Source organism: Sturnus vulgaris, chromosome 29 (assembly GCF_052056855.1).
Source record: "Sturnus vulgaris isolate bStuVul1 chromosome 29, bStuVul1.hap1, whole genome shotgun sequence".
NCBI lineage: Eukaryota > Metazoa > Chordata > Aves > Passeriformes > Sturnidae > Sturnus > Sturnus vulgaris.
In genome coordinates, this window is record NC_142271.1 from 4,985,158 (window position 1) to 4,999,943 (window position 14,786).

Genomic DNA, 14,786 nt, shown 5'->3' on the forward strand with positions numbered 1-14,786 from the left:
AAACTTTTGTGCCAGTCAGGAGTGATGCTGGGCTTTGTTTAATTGTGTCTAAAGCACCTCTAAAAAGAGGGAAAGGCACTGGAAGGAGCTCCAGCAGCTCCCGGCAGTGTTTGAAGCCCGAGCACTTCAGGGCTGAGCTTCGCTCTCTGTCTCTAAACAGGAAATGTATTTTTGTCTCAGCACTGCGGGAGAAGCCACCAGGCTCCACATTTCAGAGCTTGGGGTGCCAAAAAGGAGCAGCTCAGCACCCTGGGGAGGAGCTGGGGGTGCCCAGAGCAGCAGGGGATCCATGAAGGGATCCTCCAGCACATCCCTGGGACAACCGGGGTGGGAAGGGAGCGACAGGAGCTGCTCTCGAGCAGGAAAAGGTTCCCCATGGAAGGTGCCCAGGGTTCCCCATCCCTGAAGGATCCCGGGGTGTTTTTGCTGCCTCTCCAAGGGCAAAGCAAAGCTGCAGCATCCCCCAGCTCCACTGCCTCCTTCCTCATCCTCATCCCCAGTTAATTCATTGGTTTTCCCTGGGTGAGGCTGCAGGGAGGACACTGGATCAGCACCGTGCTCCTTCTACCTTGCATCATCTTTAACTGCCCCAGTTTTGCCTGAAGTTTCACAATATTTGAGTTCCAAGCATTTGGCCTCAATGAGGGTTTTCTCCTTTTTTTTTTTTTTTTTTTTTTTAGTATTTTCCTTTTTAAAAATACCAATGTTTTGGTTGTGGAGGAAAGCTTTGGAACCACAATTGGCCACGAACTGCCAAACCCAGGGAACAATTTATTTATTTATTGATTATCAACTGAGAGCCTCAAGACTTCAACAACCTCGGGATTCTGAGATTTTTGCAAAGCTTGTCTGGAGCAGGGTCTGGTTCTGAGAGATTTTCCCTTTTGGTGGGGTCACTCACTGGACTCCAAGGCCTTTGCAGCCAAGCAAACAAAGCTGCAAAATCCTCATTGATCCTGGCCTGGCTCGTGTTTGCTGCCCAGCACCTGCAGAGAGGAGGAAACGCTCAGTGCTGGAACCAGGCTGAAATTTGGGCATTTCTGTTCTATTTACAGAGAGCAGCACAAACATTTCAGTGTCCCCCCCCCCCCCCCCTTCTCTGCTCCCTGGGCTGCTTTCTTAACCTCTGCCTGTCCCTGCACAGCCTCGCTGGCCTGTCCCCTCAGGGGACACAGGGCTCGGGGACGTGTCCCCAAAATTGTGACAGTCCCAGAGTTCTGGGAGGTGTCCCCAAAATCGTGACTGACCCAGGGTTTGGAGAGGCAGCCCCAAAACTGTGAGTGACCCAGAATTCTGAAAAGTGTCCCCAAAGCTGTGATGGACCCAGGGCTCTGAAGGGTGTCCCCAAAACTGAATGGCCCAGGTTTGGAGAGGTCACCCCAAAGCTGTGACTGACCCAGAGCTCTGAGAGTTGTCCCCAAAGCTGTGACTGTCCCAGACTTGTGGGAGGTGTCCCCAAAGCCGTGGCTGTCCCTTGTCCCTGTTCTGCTCCCTCTGAGAGGGGCCCTGAGTTCTGAGAGGTGTCCCCAAAGCTGTGACTGACCCAGAGTTTGGAGAGGCAGCCCCAAAACTGTGAGTGACCCAGAATTCTGAAAAGTGTCCCCAAAGCTGTGATTGACCCAGAGCTTAGAGTTGTCCCCAAAGCTGTGACTGTCCCAGAGAACATCCAATCTTCATCCAATTTTCATCCAATTTTCTTCCAATTTTCTTCCAATTTTCTTCCAATTTTCATCCAATTCCCCACTCCTGGGCAAACCCCAACCAGAAAAGAACAATATAAAATATTTACAGAAACCACCCCAGTCCTATCTGCTGGAAAAAGCATTTCTGGTCAAACCAGTCGATCAGGAACGATTCTCTGTGAAACTTTAAGGGATTAAAATCGTTCCTTTTCTTGGCTCTTTTATTCTGGGGCTGGCAGGCCCGTATTTGCTGCAGGTAAACAACACAGCCCTGTTTATGGGACACAGTGCAAATATTTCCCAGCCTGTTTATTCTGCAGGCCTTGTTCTCTGCAGGCAGGAAACGATTGCAGAATAAGGGACACCCCAGCCCTGCTCCTTCCCAGAGCCTTGGAAGCAGCTGTTGGATAAAATAAAATCCATCTTTTTTTTTTTTTTTTTTGGAGGTGCTGGAGGTGGAGGAGGATGAGGACACATCCACCTGCCTGCCCTGAGAGGAGATCCTTAATTCTATTTTATTAATTAAAATAAAGGGTCAGCAAAGGAATAATAAGAGAGTTTCCCATTAAATCTCACAGTGACAGAACAGGGGAAAAATGATTTTATGGTTTTATCTCGTTTGCTCATCACCTCACCAGGTTTCTGTGTCTTCCCTTCTCTCCCTTTCATCTCCCTAAAAGTTATTTCCCTTCCTGTCACAAATTTGGAATTTTTGTTGCTATTCCAGCACCAGGAGTGGGGCAGGAGATGTCCTGGAGCCAGCTCCTCTGCTCCTGCCATTCCCAAAATCAAAATACCCCCAGCAAGGATAAAAGGAAACTTTTTTTGGGCAGGAGATGTCCTAGAACCGGGTCCTGTGCTCCTGCCATTCCCAAAATCAAAATACCCCCAGCACCGGGGGATGCACTGGTGACTTTGTGATTAATTTGATTAATTTGATTAATTATTTTCCTCATCAGCCTGATCTCAAATCCCTCTTGTGAGGAGCCTTTTCCCAGCGAACTCTCCCCGATATTCCCACTGACAATTCCCAGCTCTGGGGGTCCCTGGCATTCCACAAATCCCTGGATTAAGGAGGGAAGAAAAGGGGGAATTGCTTTTTGGGGTCAGGACACCCCAACAGCCCCGGAGGGCCAGGCAGGGTCGAGCCTGGGATGTGACAATTTAATCAAACCCCGCTGAAATATCACTGATCCCAAAGAAAACCAAACAATTTTGTGACAAACAATTGATCCAGAGCCTTGGGATGAGCGTTGGCACAGCAGGATCAGCCCCAAACCTCACCCCCTCCTGTCCTGCCCTAAAGGAGCCACTTCTGACAAGGATTTTGCTCCAATTTGGGGTTTTTTTTGTTTTTTCTGGGGTTTTTTTGGTGTTTTTTGTTTGTTTGTTTTGGGTTTTTTTTGTTTGTTTTTTTTTTTAGGGGAATTTTTCCCTCTCAGGAGCTGCAGAGAGCAGATTTCATTCTGCACAGGATGAAGGGATTTGTTCCTGCACCTCCTCTGCAGCTCCCAATCCCAAAAATCCCTGAAAATCCTGAAGGAATCTCCAAGGGCCATCACTCAGTGTCAGCCTCACCAGGATGAGGCTCCTGGGGGAATTTTTTTTTCCCCCATTTTCATGAATTTTGTGCCACATTTCTCAACTTTTCCCTCCACAGAGAGAGCAGCTCCTCCTTCCTGCAGCTCTGGAAGGGCTCAGACATCAAATCTGCTCCTCAATCGGATGGAGAAGATTCCCAAGGACACAAAGGCTCCAAATGGCCTTTCCCAATTTTCCTGCCCAGATATATCCCAAATATTCCAAATATTCCAAGGAGGAGCGTGCTGTAATTACATCAGGGTGAGCCTGAATTTATCCTCAAACCTCTCCAGGAAAATCTTCACCCACGCTCCCAAATTTTTAACCTGCTCTGGAAGCAGCACCAGCCTGGAGTTGGCATTTCCCAGCCCTTTCCTGAGAAAAATCTGGATATTTAAGGCAGTTTGGAGAAAACCTGCAGGAAAAGGAGGTGGCAGCTTTAATTTGGTTTTATTTTTGTTTGATTTTGATTTTTTTTTTTTTTCAAGTCTGCTTTGCCAGCAGCTGCTCCACCATGCCCGGCTTTAAATCCTGGCTCTGTTTTGGTGGCAGCGACGCCTCCCGGCACTGAAAACCCGAATTAATTAAATCTCTTTTAATTAGTGCAGATCACAGGCCTGGCCTCTTCCTGGTTGGGTTGGAACTGGAGGAGCAGAGGGAGGAATTCCCGAATTCCCACGCTGCTCTTCCCAGCCCTGGAAGGGAATTCTGCCCCGGCCAGGAGGATTTCCCTGCCCTGACTCGGGTCCAAGCTGCAGAACTGGGATGGATTTTCCAGAAAATCCAAGGCTGCCCCATCCCTGGGAGTCCTCCAACACAAAATATTCCATGATTCCATTAAAAACAAAATTTAAAAATCCCAGTTTTGGGATTCCTGATTGATTCCCAGCCTGAATATTCCCAGGGAATCCGTGGCTGCTCCATCCCTGGGAGTGTCCAGTGGGGTTTGGGACAAATTGGGATTTGTTTGGGGGAAGGTCCTGCCCATGGCAGGGGTGGGAATGGGATCCTTTAGGTCTTCCCAACCCAAACCATTCCATAATTCCATAAAAATCCCAATTTCAGGATTCCTGAGTTATTCCCAGCCTGAAAATTCCCAGGGAATCCGTGGCTGCTCCAGGCCTGGATGGGCTTTGGGACAAACTGGGATTGGGGAAGGTCCTGCCCACCCCAAACCATTCCATAATTCCATAAAAATCCCAATTTCAGGATTCCTGACTCATTCCCAGGGAATCCTTGGCTGCCCCATCCCTGGAAGTGCCCAAGGCCAGGTTGGAGACGTCCCTGCCCATGGATGAGCTTCAAGGTCTCTCCAACCCCAAAAATTCTGGGATTTTGGGGCCCCTCTCCCAGGAGATTTCCTGGATTCTGCCCTCACCCTCTCCCAGCATGGAAACCTGGCCAGGGCCAGGCAGAATCCCTGAATTCAGAGCAGGTAAAATAAAAATAAAAATAAAATAAAATAAAAATAAAATAAAATAAAAATAAAATAAAATAAAATAAAATAAAATAAAATAAAATAAAATAAATAGACATATAAATTAATATAAATTAATATAATATAAAAGATAAAATATATAAAATACATAATACACATAATATATAATGCAATCTATAATGTATATATATAATATACATATATATTGTATATATGTATACACATATACACATACATATAACATATACAATATATTATGAATGTAATAAAATATTTCAGGAAATAAACAAATTTCCAGCAGGCTGCCCTGAGATGTGAGCCAAGATAAGAACATTTAATAATCTGCCTCAGCCAGGCTGATCCAGGCCCATTAAGAACATTCCTGTTTGCATTGAACTCACCTGGGAAAATGCAATTTAAGGGTAACAAGTTGTTAAACTCCTCAATTTGATTTTTTTTTTTTTTTTTTTTTACACTTAAAAACCCCTGTGGGGAAAAGGAGATTCAAGGTGAGAACAAGAAATTGCACCCGAGATTTTCTTTTTTTTCCTTCTGGCACCTCTCTGACCAAAAGAAGGAAAATGTTTCAAAGTCACTTCAGAGTTTTGGTTTTTTGTTTTTTTTTTTATTTAAAGGTGTCAAACCAGTTTAATGGGAATGAAGGAACTGAGTCACTTCCAAATGTGGGACCTGCTCTGGCCCAGAGAAATGTGTTACTTATTAATTTGGAATTAATGAGCTGAACTGTTTCTGGGAACAGGAGCTGCTTCAAATCTGGAGTCACAACCAGCAGTGAAATATAAATAAATACATAAATAAATAAATACATAAATAAATTAAATAGGGGCAGTTCAGGGGAAAAGAGATGACAGCTCTGTGTGGTAAATTGGATTCTTGACAAATGATTCCTTCACTCATTTCTCAGGAAGTGAAGCAGAAACCCCACAATAAATATCACCTTCAAACACTCAAAAAAACAATTTAGCTTAAAAAAAAACCCCTGAATCCCAGAGAGTTTAAAAAGAAAAAAAAATTCAGTAGTGGCTTGATGTCATGAGAGGAGGAAAACAGAAATTCTCAGGCTTAAACCACAGCAATTAATCACAAATAATCTGAAAAAAATTCGTAACGAGCAAAACCAAGAGAGCTTTGTGGTCAGGGCAGGCACTCCTGATAATGAAACCCCAAAATCTTCCCCCAGGGCCCAGAGCTGAGCTGGAAACGCTGCAGGACAGAAGAGAGGGAGGCACAGGAAATGTTTTATCTGCCCCCAAAACAGACCTGAAAGAAGAGAAAATTCAAATAAAGAGAAAATTCAAAAAAAAAGACAATGGAAAATTTAAATAAAGACAAGGGAAAATTAAAATAAAGACAATGGAAAATTCAAAAAATGACAAGGGAAAATTCAAATAAAGAGAAAATTAAAAAGAAGACAAGGGAAAATTCAAAAAAAGACAAGAGAAAATTCAAATAAAGGCAAAGGAAAATTCAAATAAAATCCCAGCTCCTCATCAAATTAATGAGTCCTCAGGGAATGTGAAGGCAGCTCTTGGGTACAAAGCAAAATTTGGGGTTTTGGAGGGTAAATGAAATATTTTGGAGGGGGAGATGGGTCTGTGCAGGGTTGTTTTCTTCCTCCACACAGGGGGGAGAACTGCAAAGAATATTTTTGGGGCCAAGGGCTGATGGAGCTAAAATGGAGTTAAATCAGAGCTAAAAACTTCAATTGAACACGAACTTCCCGAGGAGCTCTGCATCCATGGGGGAGTGAATTCCACAGCAGCACTTGAACTTGACCTCCATGGGAAGAGTTAAAAAAAAATCCCAAACACACAAAAAACATTTCCTGGGCTACACAAAACCCTGGAGCTGGAGCTGAGAGTGAGAGCTGGGTGTGGCTGTGAACATCCAACTGCAATTCCAGAGAGGGAACAAATCCCAAATCCCAGAGAGGGAACAAATCCCAAATCCCAGAGAGAGAACAAATCCCAAATCCCAATTCCCAATTCCAGAGAGGGAACAAATCCCAAATCCCAGAGAGGGAGCCAAACAAATCCCAAATCCCAGAGAGGGAACGAATCCCAAATCTCAAATCCAGAGAGGGAACAAATCCCAAATCCCACATCCAGAGAGGGAACCAAACCAATCCCAAATCCAGAGCAAGGAATCAAACAAATCCCAGATCCAGAGAGGGAACCAAACAAATCCCAAATCCCAGATCCCAGAGAGGGAACCAAACAAATCCCAAATCCAGAGAGGGAACCAAACAAATCCTAAATCCCAGAGAAGGAACCAAACAAATCCCAAATCCCAGAGAGGGAACAAATCCCAAATCCCAGTTCCAGAGAGGGAACAAATCCCAAATCCCAAATCCCAGAGAGGGAACCAAAGAAATCCCAAATCCCAGAGAGGGAACCAAACAAATCCCACATCCAGAGAGGGAACCAAACCAATCCCAAATCCAGAGCAAGGATCCAAACAAATCCTAAATCCCAGAGTAGGGAACCAAACAAATCCCAAATCCCAGAGCAAGGAACCAAACAAATCCTAAATCCCAGAGTAGGGAACCAAACAAATCCCAAATCCCAGAGCTCCAGGGCTCTTCCAGCAGGGAGCTCAGAGCAGACACAGAGCCCTGAGTTTTTCATCCCTCAGCAATTCCAGTTCCCAGTTTAATTTATCCCACTGGGGGGGACACACACCCCAAATTCCAGTGGAAGAAGTAAAAAACCCAAACCTGTTCACTTTGCTGCATTAAAAATGCATTTTAACAGGCTTTTAAAGCACAGGGAACATCCTGGGAAAACAACATTTCCGGAATTTTTCCAGGTTTTTATCAATGTGCAAGATAGGCAAGGACAGAGCCAGAGATTCAGGGAATATCCTGAGCTGGGAGGGACCCACAGGGTCCAAAATCACAAAATCCCACCCTGGGAGTGCTCCTGGAGCTCTGGGGTTGTTCCCATTTCCTGGGAGCCTTTTCCAGTGCCCGGCCCCCTCTGGGACAGGAATTTTTCCCAAATATCCAGCCCAGCCCTGGCCTTGCTCAGGGAACAGCAGCTCTTGAAATCAACTCTGCCCCATTGACTCTTCCAAGGACACTTTCATGGCCCAAACAAATCCATCCTGGGTCCCACCTTTGGACTGGATTTTCATCCCTGGGGTTGACAGCACCAAAATATAAACAGGATATTCCTGAGGCAAAATTCCCTGGGGTTTAAACCCGCCCGGGATCCCTGTCTGCCAAGGGAATCTGATTTCCCCGGTTTGGCAGAGCCTGCCAAAGTTCCTGAACCTCATCCACGTCCATTGCTCATCCAGAAAATCCCAAATAAATCAGCTGTTTGCGGGGTTCAGTCCACGGGAATGCTACCGAGGCAATGGGAATTTTATCAGGGAAGTTTGAACTTCTGCAGGATGGAGCAGAAGGGAAAGCAGCCTGGAAGTGAAGGATGGAAATTCCTGAAGGGAACTGCAGATGAGGAATTAATCCATGTCAGGATGGGAGCCTGGAATTGCAGATTCCCCAGCAGGGAGGTGGGAATTTCACCCGGCTGGGGTGTTCAGAAGGAAAAGGAGGAATCCCAGAAGCTGCAGGATTGATCCTCTCTGATCCCATTATTCCAGAGCTCTGAAATCCTGAGACAACCCCAAACATTCCCATGATCCTGAACCTCCTTTCACCTCCCTGTGGGATCAGATAAAGGCAATGGGAAGAGCGGCAGAATCTGCAGCCACGCACCAGAATTTGGGATTCCACACTGGGCAGCAGAGATGCCACTTCCCAAATTATCCCAAACAAATCCATCAGCTGTTCCTTGCTGCTCCTGTCTGGCTCTGTGGGACTCCAAATATTCCAAGATTTTGGTGCCATTCCTGTTATGTCCTGTTGAGCTGGGACAAGGACGCCACCACCCCAAAAATCACTCATTCCAGAGGGTCACAGGCGTGTTTTTCCATCCCAAACCTTTAGGAAAACGTTCCCTTCACATCCCAGCAGCAGCTCCAGCCTCATCCCAGAGGAACAAACGCTTCCAGGTGTCCATCCCCAAGAGCCACCAGTCAAGTTTCAGCACAAACAGGGGAGCGGGACACAAACGAAGCCCAGGTCGTGCCCTGGCGGAATTCCCGGGATTTTCATCCCAAAGGGCAGCGGGTGCGGGGCGCCCCCTGCTGGCACAGAGCGGGCACGGCCGCGCATCCAAAGGAGCCAAAAATCGGGAAAATCCGAGCCGGGAACGGCGGGACACGGCCCGGGATGAACAACGGGACACGGGCCGGGAATGACAACAACAACAACGGGACACGGCCCGGGAATGACAACAACAACAACGGGACACGGCCCGGGAATGACAACAACGGGACACGGCCCGGGAATGACAACAACAACAACAACAACAACAACAACGGGACACGGGCCGGGATCAGCTCCACGGGATTTGTTAAAAGGAGAAATTCCCTGAGTGGCTCCAGAGCCTGGAGAGAGCACCCGGGCCAGGAGCTGTCCCTGCCCTGGCCCTTGTGCCATGACAAAGCCAAGGATGATTTCTTTATCCCGATTTCTTTATCCCGAATTCTTTATCCCGATTTCTTTATCCCGATTTCTTTATCCCGATTTCCCGGTGATCTTTTCCATGGAATCCAGCTCTGCAGGGAAAGGTGACATTCCAAGAGCTTTGTCCTTCCTCTCATCTCCCCTTCAAAGTGGTTTTGGACCTTAAAAATCTCAATTTACAACTCCGGGAAAGCACAATTTTCTGAATTATTGAATTTTTCCCCTTCAGTTCTCAAGTCATGATGGCAAAGTCTCACCTGGCCCAAGTCTGGCTCTCAGAGAATTCCAAGGAATTCACCCCAAAACTCGCAGAGATGCTGGAAGATGAACAAGTTTTACCTCCCACGGGATGATCCCCTTGGAGCAGCAGAAAAACGACACGAGTCGTGTTCATGGGTTATAAAAGCCCTTTTATAAAGCCATTTTTAAACAAAACCAAAAAGTTTACAAAAGAAAATAAAAGATACAGAAGAATGAGTTGCTTAATATATTCCAAAAAGGAGAAAAATAAAAGAGGGGACACAATTCCAACATGCTGAACAATAAAGGGTTCATTCTTTTTCCTCGTGGTTCTTTTTTTTTTTTTTTTAATACAAAATACAAGCGAAGGATACACATACTTAAAACAGAGCTCAGGAGCAGGTATGCAGTCCCAGGAACCCTTTTTCAATCAAAGCAAAGCAGGGTTTTTGTTATTTAAATTTTTTTTTTTTTTTTTTTTTTGTGTGTTTTTGTTTTTCTTTCTTTGCAGGTACATACAGAGACTCGGAATATGTCAAATTAATTAGCACAAAAGACCATCACACGATTCTACCAATGAATGTTTGCATCTAGAAATTCACGAACATGGTCAACAGTCATGTTCACTTCAACCCCTTAAAAAAAAAAAAAAAAAAAAAAAAACGCAAAAAAAAAAAAAAAGTGTTTTGTTTTGAATTTTAAATAAAGCATTAATGTTACATTCAGACTTAACTCCTAGTACCATGCTAGATCTCATTGTTGTCCAGAGTTCCCAACCCCACAGTGATGACTGTTTGCAGCTGCCCCTTTTTTTCTGCTTTTGAAATGAAAATAAAAATAAAATTTAAAAAAAAAAAAAAAAATTAAAAAGGATAAGGAGGGGAACTGCAAAGAGCCTGATTTTTTTTTTTTTTCTTAATTTTTTTTTTGTTTTTTTCCAAAAGGTCACCAAGGGATTGCAGATACTCAAGACAAAAATATTCATTGCATACCAGAAAATGCTGCCAGTCTCCTCCTCCACCTTCACGCTGCTCACTCAGGGTTTGCTGTGACACGATGGCGAACAACAACAACAACAACAAAAAAAATTACGTAGCTCTTATTTACAATTAATTTTTTTTTTTTTTTTGTAACAATTGCGTCTGCAGGAAGGGGGAAAAAGGGAGGGGGGAAATTAAAAGAAAAAAAAAAAAAAAAAAAAAGAAAAAAAGAAAATAAAAGCTCACAACACAAAAGGGAATGGGATGTCAGACACTCCCGCACTCACACACCGAAAATTTCGGGGGCTTTTACACACATTGAAGTCTGGCTTAAGCTGATTTTAGGATCTCCACCCACCCTCCTCCCTCCCTCCCTCCCCCCCCTCTCCCAAAATATATATATAAAAAACCCTGGCCCCACTGTACAGAGCGTTTGCAGTCACACGGAGCATGCTGGGCTGGATGAGCCAGAGTTCCATGGAAAACACATTCACCTACTCAACTGGCAAGTTTGGGATTTGATGTCGAGTTAGGCTGGGCTTAGGGAAGGTTCTCCCTTGCTCTGATGGGCTCCAAAAAAAAAAAAAAAAAATTTAAAAAAAAAAAAAATTAAAAAAAAAACAAACCCCGAAAGTCTTCCTAGACAGGCGAGAACAAAGGGTTAGTGTTGCTTCTATTCCATCAGAATTTGGGTTTAAGCCTCCTAAAAGTGCAGGGAAACACTCAAAAGCTGAGGGGAAATGCTCTGTTTGGTCAGAAACGCACAGAATTTTTCATTTCCAGGTACAGATGTGACAGCAACACCTCCCTCCCCAAACTCACACATCCTAAATTCCACCAACAATTCCGTGACAGCGTCCCCTCAAATCTGCTCCATTTCCTCCCCCCTCCGACAGGTGAACGAACTCTCCCATCAAATATTTCCAACTCCTGCATGAGTTTTTGTAGCTTTCAGGAACCGTGTGTTCAACGCTAGGATCTGGTAGAAAAATAAACACTTCACGAAAAAAAAAAAAAAAAAAAAAATTAAAAAAAAAAAAAAAAAAAAATAAAGCAAAGCACCGATTTTCTACAGCTCCAAAAGCTTCCAGCGTGGTACAGATTCCTTCCCTCCCTCTCCCTGCCTCTTGTACCTTTTGTGATCATCAGTGGAGGGAATATTTAAAAATAAAAATTAAAAAAAAAAAAAAAGGGGGAAAAAAAAAAAAAGGGAAAAAAAACACCCCAGGAATTCCAGATTCGTGGCACTGCTTCTCTCCCCTCACTCTCTCTGCCTTGAGGAAATTAATAATTCAAATTAACGATTCAAAGCTCCTCAGCTGCCCCGTTTTTAACCCCCCCCTAGAACTGAACCGAACGATTTTCAGCACAAAATCCCGGCTGGAATTGCAGATTTGGGCAGATTTGGTCAAGTTCAAGGCAGGATGTTAGAGCTGGGGCTGTGGGTTCAGGGGCAGGATGGAAATTCTGAGCTGAAATTTTAAGAGCAAGAGCAGGGCAGAGCTGATTGAATTTTGGAATAAATTCATTTTACCTCTCTGCAAAGCTCCAGAATTACAATTGTGGGACAGAGAATCTTTTCAGAGCCTTCCCCTCTTTCTGTGAATGAAATTTTCTGCTCCATCAAAATCCCTTCATGCTCCTAAAGAAATGAATTTTCCCAGTTTTCATTCCAGAATGTTTAATATAAATTAATTCCAGTGGGCATTTAAAAAGGTGAAGACTGCTGCTGCTGGAAAGTGATGTTACAACAAAAATAATCAAACTAATAAGAAAATTCATCTTGACAATTTTCTCCTGTCTGTACAAAATGTGAAATTGCTGCATTTCTAACCATTAGGGCTTAGTGTTTGCACCAATCAGCAAAACAGGTTTAGAAAAAAATTCCAAAATCCTCCAAAAAAATGGGATTTTCACAGTGTTTGGGTTGTGAGACACTCAAAGAATCACCAGGAATGAAGGTGGGAGAAGCTGAAGAGCTTTGTCAAAGACAGGGCCAAAGCTGCCAGGGTAAAACAATCCAAAACCAACCTGAAACGACAGGAAAATTGATATTTCACAGCCTTAACTCTCCTTAACCGTGTTAGAGAAAAAAAAAAAAAAATCTATTTTAGGTGAGATTCACAAAATAGACTTCAGAAAACATCCAAGAACCGATCCCCTGGAATTCTCCTTGTACATTGAATTCCAAAAAAAAACCCAAAAAAACCAAACCCTAAGAACCCAATGGAGCCTGGAACAGTCTGGGCTGCAGGGAACAGCTCTGGGGATCACAGATTTGCACAAGTGTTTGCTACCCGTAAATTATTTTTATTTTTAAAATGTGGCTGTTTATTTTCCCTGAATTACCCAAGAAGTTGAGGGAATTTCTGCTCTCCCAGAAATCCAGCAGGTGGGAAGAGGTGTGGGAGAGGAGAGGGGAATTACATTTTCTTTTTTCAACACTGAGATTTCCCTGCAGCCTGAAGCTGTTCTGAAAAAAAAAAATAAAAAAAAAATAAAAAATCAAACCATTCTAAAATATAAAATTAAAAAAAATTAGATTTACAATGAAACAACATCATCTTTATTGTAACTGCAACAGTAGTTCCATGAGAGTCAATGAGAGAACTTTGATTTTTATAAGGTAAAGGAATTTACCAGCCTCAATAAAATCCAGGGCTAGGGAATCACACAGGACAATCACTCAGCTGCTGGAGGAATATTCCATTCCCACCTGCACCTTCAGGGTCCTTCCTGATCAATATTTAGTGTATCACATCTAAGAACTCTCCAAAATCCCAATCAGGATTCAGGATCTGCTGCCACATGCACCAGAAATCCCAACTCAGAATTAGCTGCCTTATGTTACCTTCCAGAGGCTGGGTACAAAATGGGTACTTGGGTGACAAAAAAGAAATAAAAACCAGAAAAAACAAGAAAGATGCAAAGTTTGTTGTCAGCAACAGACACAAGCACAGAGGGTTTAAGGAAAAAAAAAAAAAAAAAAAAAATGGCAGGTCCAGTTTTCAATGTTTCCACCAAACAAATGTGGCAGAAAACTCTGAGGGTGTGAAAAATCAAGGTTTGTGGAGTTTAATGAAGTTTAGAAAATAAAAATTACAAAAAAAAAAAAAAAAAAAAAAAAAAAAAAAAAAAAAGGAAGAAAGGATATGGCTGCTTGGATAAAAACACATTAAAATGGATGTCAGGGACACCCTGACTGCAGCTGCTGCCAGCCCCAGTGCCCCACACACACCCCACAGATCCCATAACCAGGGCTGGGAGCTGATCCCACAGATCCCATAGCCAGGGATGGGAACAGATCCCACAGATCCCACAGCCAGGAGGGGAACAGATCCCATAGCCAGGATGGGAACAGATCCCATAGCCAGGGATGGGAACAGATCCCATAGCCAGGGATGGGAACAGACCCCACAGCCAGGGATGGGAACAGATCCCACAGCCAGGGATGGGAACAGATCCCACAGATCCCATAGCCAGGGCTGGAGGGGATTGAGTACATCCCACAGGCAGGATGGGAGCTGATCCCAAAGATCCCACAGGCAGGAAGGGAGGGGAGCTGATCCTACAGGCAGGAGGGGAACAGATCCCACAGATCCCACAGGAAGGTTGAGTAGCTGATCTCACAGGCAGGAGGGGATTGAGTAAAATCCCACAGGGAAGGTGAGGAGCTGATCCCACACACAGGATGGAGCTGATCCCACAGATCCCACAGGGAGCAGGGTGGGGACAGGGACCCTGGAGCTTTGCTGAGGGCAGGGGGAGGAAAGGGAAGGTTTGGGAAGGTTTGGGAAGGTTTGGGAACACCCAGGCCTGACTCAGGGGATCTCAGGAGAGCAGAGCACTACAGGACCCCTCTGCTCACACCCACAACAGGACACCCCTCACCCCAAAAGCTGAACAATTTCATTTTACATTATCCATTAATTTGTTTTTTTTTTTTCCTTGGAAAAATCTATAACAAACACATTTTCCATGATACCTAATGGAAAGTAGTTTTAGAAGTGATTTTTGCTATTTCTCTTCCCTGTTTTGTCCCTCTACAGAAGGAATAAAATAAGGGTGAATGGATGTGGGAGGGCTGTAGGTTGAATATCTGAATTTTGTCTGGAATGGGCTGCAATTTGCCTACAGCACAACAGTTTTCTATCCAGCACAGACAAAAGATCTCCCATCCTGACTGGAGGGTCTTTTCTAAATCAAAAGACACTGGAGCATCTCCTCTTGATTGCTTTCCATGAAAAAACGTGCCTGAATCCAAGAAACACAGGATTCCTCCCTGTGCTCCATCCTCCTCCATTGCAATT